The sequence below is a fragment of the Dermacentor andersoni genome, chromosome 7, assembly GCF_023375885.2.
Source record: "Dermacentor andersoni chromosome 7, qqDerAnde1_hic_scaffold, whole genome shotgun sequence".
NCBI lineage: Eukaryota > Metazoa > Arthropoda > Arachnida > Ixodida > Ixodidae > Dermacentor > Dermacentor andersoni.
In genome coordinates, this window is record NC_092820.1 from 107,144,227 (window position 1) to 107,151,961 (window position 7,735).

The window sequence follows — 7,735 nt, forward strand, 5'->3', positions numbered from 1 at the left end:
AACGAGCTCGTCTTCACCGTACCGATGCTGCAGCCCGGCCACAACAGGCTGGTGCAGCCGAGCGTAAGTAGCAGCTGCGTACCGAGGATCCGGCAGTCTACCAAGTCGGGGTTAAATCGTCGGGATTAAGCCAATGATGAACATCGGGGCCGCACGTTTCAACTGTGAAGATTAACCATCTGTACAGAGTGCTTGGCCGTGATTTTTTCTTAGCACAAGCATGTCGGCAACCTGTTGCTCAATGGCCTTCTGCTCAGATGGCGATACACCTGAGTGACGGCGTCTTTTAATAGCAGAATCATTGTTTTCAATGCCTTGTGTGCCACAGAAGTCTGGTTCAAAACATGGCAACAACTGTTGAAACAGGTTTTGTGGTTCGTGACGACAACCGGCAAGGCTGTGGACCGAGCTGCTTTTAAAACCGATAATGGCATGGAGAGGGAACGAAGTATGAAGACCTGGGGTTGTTACTGGTAGTGTAGGGCAAAGCGTGATGTTACAGACAGGATGAGGGCCAAATAGGGTTTCCACAGTCATCCATTTCGTCAACAGCCTATGATCTGTGGTTGTGCTGCGGGTATACAGAAGTGTGAGGCCACGTGAAAACTGGACGAGACAAGGGAAGATGAGAATTACAGAAGTGCAACTGCAGGCACCGGAGACTAGAGCATGTCTGTCGACGATGCGGCTGCATGTGACGGCTAGAGCGTCTTCATGACCAGGGCACAAACTGTAGTCTCGAGTGACAACCAAGTTCAATCATAAAAGTGTAGACAGTAATAGACGCGAGCACTGTAACCATGAAATCTACAAATTTCTCTCTGCATGAATGCATGGCTGAGACAAAGTGTACAATTCCCAGGCCAGTATAATTTCATAGGTACACGTGGGAAGGACAATTCACTCAATATGGTGGCGAATGGCGTCGACGAAAACACGAGCACTACATTGGCCTCGAACATATATCACCGCGATGAAACGAAATGGCGGCGCCGGTATAGTTGAGAGTTTGCGCGCGAATACTTTCAACAGTTACATAAGGCATCGTAGTAATCGCATCAAGCGTGCATATCATGATGATCTGTTCCTTTGCTGTTCAGTGTGTAGACTATGCGCACGCATCCTTCTGTCAGCGCTGTTGCCTTTAAAAGAGCTGCGACCAAGCTTAGCCTGTCATCTGTTTAACTGCCGTCAGACAGAATAAACGGCCTTACGACATATGTGTCTCCGTTACAAGATTGGCGAGGAGGGTGGGATAAAGCGGCGTAGAAGGCATGGCCACCACGTTAGGCAAGCTGCTGGAGTTCTGCCCGGACGCAGACAAAAACAATTATGGGGTTTTACGTGCCAGAACCACTTTCTGATTATGAGGCACGCCGTAGTGGAGGACTCCGGAAATTTGGACGCAGACAGCATCGATGTGCGCCTAGAAGGGTACAAGCTGTTTGCGAAAGCAAATAATATAGACGCCGGGAAGAAGCGTGAAGTCTTCTTGGCCATCCTAGGAGGGAAGGCCTGTGTTACACTGCGCAGCATATTGCTACCGAAAACGCCCACCGAGGTCAAGTATGAAGATGTCACAAAAGTTCTGCAACAGCACTACGATCCAAAGCGGTCAATGGTCACCGAACCATACCACCTCTACCGACGGAATCAGGAGTCAAGTGAAGCCATCGCGCAGTTTTTAGTGAAACTGAAGAGGCTCCTGCAAGAAGCTCTACGGGACCGTCTAATTGCTGGACTACGGTGTGAAAACAACGATGCCGTCGGCTCGCGTTGGCCGAAGACGAGGTCACATAGGACCGGGTCTGCAAGGTATCAACCGCCATGAAAGCTGCACAGACGGACATCCAGGACATGCTGGTCGACAACGCTGGTGCCAGCAACTCTGACTTGCGCTGTCAAGGACCTTGCGTTCAGCCCGACAAGCAGCATACCTCAAGGCAACGGTCATCTAGCTACGAGCTTACCGCTATAAGCAAGGTACCTGAACAAAATATACGCGAAAAACGGCCGCTGTTTTCCATAGGTGTGATGATGGACAAGCTCCAACAGGGTGTCCATTGTTAAAAAGTGCTTGTTTTAAGTGTTGTAAACGTGTTCATGTCGCAAATATGTGCAAATCGCGAGTCGTTCCCGCTGCAGAAGAGCCGGCAACAGAGCAGGACTTCCTAACTATTTGCCAAACGAAGAAACCAGGTAGTCCACTTCCCATAGTAGTAAAGGTAATCATAAATGGTCGCGAAGTGGCAATGGAATTGGACACGTAGGCTGCCGTAACAATTATGTCTGAAAAGTACTTTCTAGATAACTTTCCTTACCTATCACACAACAGTGAGGACGTAAAACTGGGTGTGTACAACGGCACCGCAGTCAGCATGAAGGGCGTTGCGCAGGTCAACGTGAGGTGCGGGAAGCAAAGCCATCTCCTACCACACATTGCCAAATATGAGAAAGGTGCGCTTAGCTGGTGCTTCTCAGTCGTGACTGGCTCGCAAGGATAAAAGTGAACTTGCCTGATGCCTTGAAGAAATTGCACGAAGTTGCACTTATTGTACAAGCAGTCACGCCGATGAAAACTCCATAAGCTGTAGAGTTATTAAAATAGCAGCACACTGATGTTTTTCAAGCCGGCTACGATGCTATCAAGGGGTGCAAGGGTACCATTCGCACTGAAGCGAACGCAAATTTAGTTTTCCGTTAGGCGAGGTCCATATCGTATGCCTTGCGAGAGCAAGTAGAAAAATAATTCGTAGAACTAGAAAACGCTTGGGCCATTTACCGGGTGCGGCACAGCACTTGGTGAACGCCGCTAGTTATGGACCCAAAGAATAATAGAGAAGGTCTAAGGAAATGTGGCGCCTACAGAGTCACTGTGAACCAGGCCATCAAGGCGGACCACGGTCCCTTGCCACTTCCAGAAGACATATTTACGTCCCTTGTTGTAGGAACCGCGTTCGTTGTTTTAGATTTGACTAAAGCTTACAGCTAGAGGTATACGAACATGCCAAAGAACTGCTAACGGTTAACACGGGCATGGGCCTCTTCAGGTACAGGCGATTGCTCTACGTGAGTGCACCTGCCATGTTTCAGGCAGTCATGGACCTGGTTTTACGAGGCATACCTGGTACCGCCTGTTACTTGGACGACGTGTTGATAGCTGGCAAAAACCTAGCCGAATGCTACAGCCGAACGGATGAAGTACTAATGGCACTGAGCAAGCATGGTATCCGAGAAAATGTGGCGAAATTCACGTTTGTTCCAAGAAAGAGTGCAATATTTGGGACACGATTTAAGCCAACATGGTCTGCATCCTACACGGAACAAAGTGAAAGCAATCCTCGAAGCACCGAAGCCCAGTAATGTGACCCAGCTGAGGACATTCTTGAGCTTAGTAAATTTCTGTGCAAAATTTTTTTACAAATTGGACAGGCAACTAGAACCATTCCACCAGGTTCTACGCAAGGGAAGCATATGGAAATGGCAACGTCAGTATGACGAGTGCTTCACGCGGAGAAATCAGTTGTTCGGTAAAGAAATCATGTTAGGAGCTGTATGACGTGAAAAAATAAATCCAGCTGACATGGGATGCTTGTGCTTACGGGCTGGGCGTTGTGTTATCACACGTAGTGAATGGTGTTGAGCGTCCAGTCGCATTCGCCTCCAGATCAATTACGCAAGCGTGATGAAACCATGCGCACATTGAAGAAGCTCTCGCCGTCATTTTTGGCATCAAGAAATTCCACAAGTATCTTTACGACTGCAGCTTCAATATTTTCACTGATAACCAACCACGAGTGTCACGAGTGGTGCTACACACCGGTAATTACAGAAGACGAGCGCACAGCAAGACAACCATTTATTGAGGCGAACTTGTGCCCCACATAACCAAAAGCAACTAGCCCAATAGCAACATGTGCAAGCATGGACAGCAATCGACAAAAGAACGCACACCCCCTATCTGCGGGCAGTATTTAAAGGCTGTGAAGTAACGTGCGTAGAACTATCGCGGGAGATAGCGCGAGTTGCCCTGCCTGATACGATGGGCCCATCGTAGATACGACGCTATCGCGGTAGGTTTGCGCGAGTGCTCACACGCGTTAACATCCGTCATTCGGACGCCACCGGCACAGATGCAAAGCCCGAAAGGCACGTGGCATTGCTCCCCTCCAAAAAAGCATCGTCTCGATGTTGAAAATAAGCACTTAGGTAAGTAAGTACACAGTACTAGAGTTCGTGGTGAACACAAAGTAAAGAAAAAAAACTACGCTAGAAGTTTTCTAACGTGCGTAATACGGCTTCATGCGCACAACATGAACGATTTCAGGCCGTGCGCGCCGTCGCTGAGAGTTCGTCAGCCCGTCAGGAATGACCTCATAGTTCAATGCACCCACACGGCGGACAATCTTGTATGGGCCGAAATAACGTCGAAGAAGCTTCTCGCTGAGGCCTCGTCGGCGAACTGGTGCCCATACCCAAACTTGGTCGCCGGGCGTGTATTCTTGATGGCGGTGTCGAAGGTTGTAGTGCCGGGCGTCAATTGCTTGCTGTCTTACTGTTCGTACTCGAGCGAGCTGCCGGGCCTCTTCGGCGCGCTGCTGAAACGTCGCCACGTCAGGATGTGGGTCACCTTCATTCACATGAGGGAGCATGGCGTCGAGTGTCGTAGTCACTTCCCGGCCGTAAACAAGAGCGAACGGTGTCAACCCAGTTGTCTCCTGAATGGCGGTATTATATGCGAAGGTGACATAAGGGAGTACTTCGTCCCACGTTTTATGTTCTACGTCAACGTACATCGACATCATGTCCGCCAGGGTTTTATTTAGCCGTTCCGTCAGACCATTACTTTGCGGATGGTATGCGGTAGTTCTGCGGTGAGTAGTTTGGTTGTACCGTAGTATGGCCTGCATCAGGTCACTACAGAATGCTGTGCCCCTGTCAGTGATAATGACCTCTGGCGCGCCGTGACGCAGGACGATATGAAAAATAAAAAATCTGGCGGCTTCTTCAGCGGTGGCTCTTGAGAGGGCGCATGTTTCTGCGTAGCGCGTCAAGTAATCCGTCGCAACTATAATCCATTTGTTCCCAGCGGTGGACGTCGGAAAAGGCCCAAGAAAGTCCAATCCAACTTGCTGGAACGGTTTTCTCGAGGGTTTGATCGGTTGCAGGAATCCGGCAGGTTTCGTTGGGGGAGTCTTGCGGCGTTGACACTCTCTGCACGTACGGACGTAGTGCTTGACTTCTTCGGCAATACGCGGCCAGTAATAACTTTCTTGAATCCGCGCGAGTGTTCGTGCAGAGCCGAGGTGTCCAGATGTTGCTTCATCATGAGACGCCAGCAAAATTTCTGGACGTAGCGACGATGGTACAACAAGAAGGTAGGCCTTCTTCGTAGGATCGAAGTTCTTTTTGGTTAGGACACCATTTCTCAAGCAGAAAGCTGACACACTGCGCTTGAAGATTTGTGGCACCCTGTCACTTCGTCCTTCAAGGTACTCAATGAGGCCACTAAGTTCAGGGTCGGTCCGCTGTTGCGTGGCGAAATCGGAGGCGGTAACCATGCCAAGAAAGGTAGAGTCGTCGTCTGTACACGGTGGTGGTTGCTCGACGGGGGCTCGGGACAGACAGTCTGCGTCTGAATGCTTTCTTCAGTTCTTGTAGACTACGGAGATATCGAACTCCTGCAGCCGCAAACTCCATCTTGCGAGGCGTCCGGACGGGTCCTTCAGGTTTGCTAACCAGCATAACGCATGGTGATCGGTAACGACAGTAAAAGGTCGGCCGTATACATATGGGCGAAATTTTGATGTTGCCCACACTATTGCCAGACATTCTTTTTCCGTTGTGGAATAGTTTGACTCGGCCTTCAATAAAGAACATCTGGCATAGGCGATGACGTGTTCTCGTCCGTTCTGTCTCTGAACAAGAACGGCGCCGAGCCCGTAACTGCTGGCGTCGGTGTGGATTTCAGTTTCCGCCTTGTCGTCGAAGTGCGCCAAAATGGGTGGCGATTGGAGACGGCGCTGGAGCTCTCGAAACGCTTCTTGTGGTGCATGCCATACAAACGGGACGTCCTCTTTTGTCAGGCGTGTCAAAGGCTCTGCGATACGCGAGAAGTCTTTGACGAAACGTCTGTAGTAGGCGCAAAGTCCGAGAAACCTTCTGACGCCTCTCTTTTCACGGGGCGGTGGAAAGTGTCGCACGGCAGCTGTCTTCTCTGGGTCTGGTAAGATGCCTGCAGAGTTCACAACGTGGCCCAGAAATTTCAGCTGTGCGTAGGCGAAGCGACATTTTTCAGGCTTCAGCGTAAGTCCGGAAGACTTGATAGCATGCAGTACCACCTCTAGCCTGCTAAGGTGTTCGTCGAAGGTAGAAGCGAATACTATCACATCATCAAGATATACCAGACAAGTCTGCCACTTAAGTCCAGCCAATACGGTGTCCATTACCCTTTGGAAGGTTGCAGGGGCAGTACACAGCCCAAATGGCATGACCTTGAACTGGTATAAGCCATCTGGTGTAATGAACGCCGTCTTTTCGCGATCCCTTTCGTCAACCTCTACCTGCCAATAGCCGCTCTTAAGGTCCATGGACGAGAAGTATCTTGCATTGCAAAGGCGATCCAAGGCGTCGTCAATTCGAGGGAGCGGGTAGACGTCCTTTCTCGTGACCTTGTTGAGTCGGCGGTAATCGACACAGAATCTTAGGGTGTTGTCTCTTTTTTTCACGAGCACGACGGGGGAAGCCCAGGGACTTTGAGAGGGTTCGATGACGTCGTCGTGCAGCATTTCTTTTATCTGTTTCCTGATTGCTTCCCGTTCTTTCATGGACACGCGGTACGGCGACTGGTGAATAGGCCGTGTACATTCATCTGTTATTATCCGATGCTTTGTAAGCGTCGTCTGGCGAATCTTGGACGATGTAGCGAAGCAATCCTGGTAGGTATGAAGCAGTTTCTGCAGCCGTTCTTGTCTCGCTTGCGGTAGATCAGGGTTTATATCGAATGAAATGTCAGGAGGTCGAGGTGCGAGTTCGTTTTCGAGCGTGAGGACGTTGCCTATGTCGGGAATGGTCTCGAAGAGCGCCACCGTGGTTCCTTTAGCGAGATGACGGTATTCCGAGCAGAAATTCGTTATCAGTATATTGGCTGTTCCTTCGACCAGGCGGACGATCCCTCTTGCTACTGACAACCCCCGCTCAAACAGCAAACTTGGGTTCGCTTCGACCAATCCCTCCATGCAGCTGCCGTTGTTGGTACCCACTGCGATCAGAGTACTCGACCGGGGTGGCAACGTGATATGTTCATCGAGAATCGCGAGTGAAGCAGATAATGCAGGACTTAAATCGTGCGCGATGGCGTTCTCTGGTGAAAGACTTATGGTCTGTGCCTGTAGATTAATGACCGCACTGTTTGCCGAAAGGAAATCTACGCCCAGAATGACGTCACGGGAGCACTGCTCTAGGACGATGAAAACGGTAGGGTACGTGTGTCCTCGCACCGCTACACGAGCCGTACATCTTCCCTTTGGCGTTACTACGTGACCACCTGCTGTTCGTATCTGTGGGCCGTCCCAAGCAGTAAGAACTTTCCTTAGTTTAGTGGCAAACACTGCGCTCACGACGGAGAAGTCAGCACCGGTGTCAACCAGTGCAAACACATCCCGGTTGTCTATCTTCACTGCTAGGTCTGTGGATTTTGTTGTGGTATTGCACGTGCGTCGGGGTGCGGTGCTGC

At 50.3% G+C, this 7,735-nt stretch overlaps 1 pseudogene; it reads left to right on the top strand.

Moving 5' to 3' along the window:
- The first annotated feature begins 1,274 nt into the window (after window positions 1-1,274).
- Window positions 1,275-7,463, top strand: LOC140219463 (uncharacterized; annotated as a pseudogene).
- Window positions 7,464-7,735: the final 272 nt, after the last annotated feature.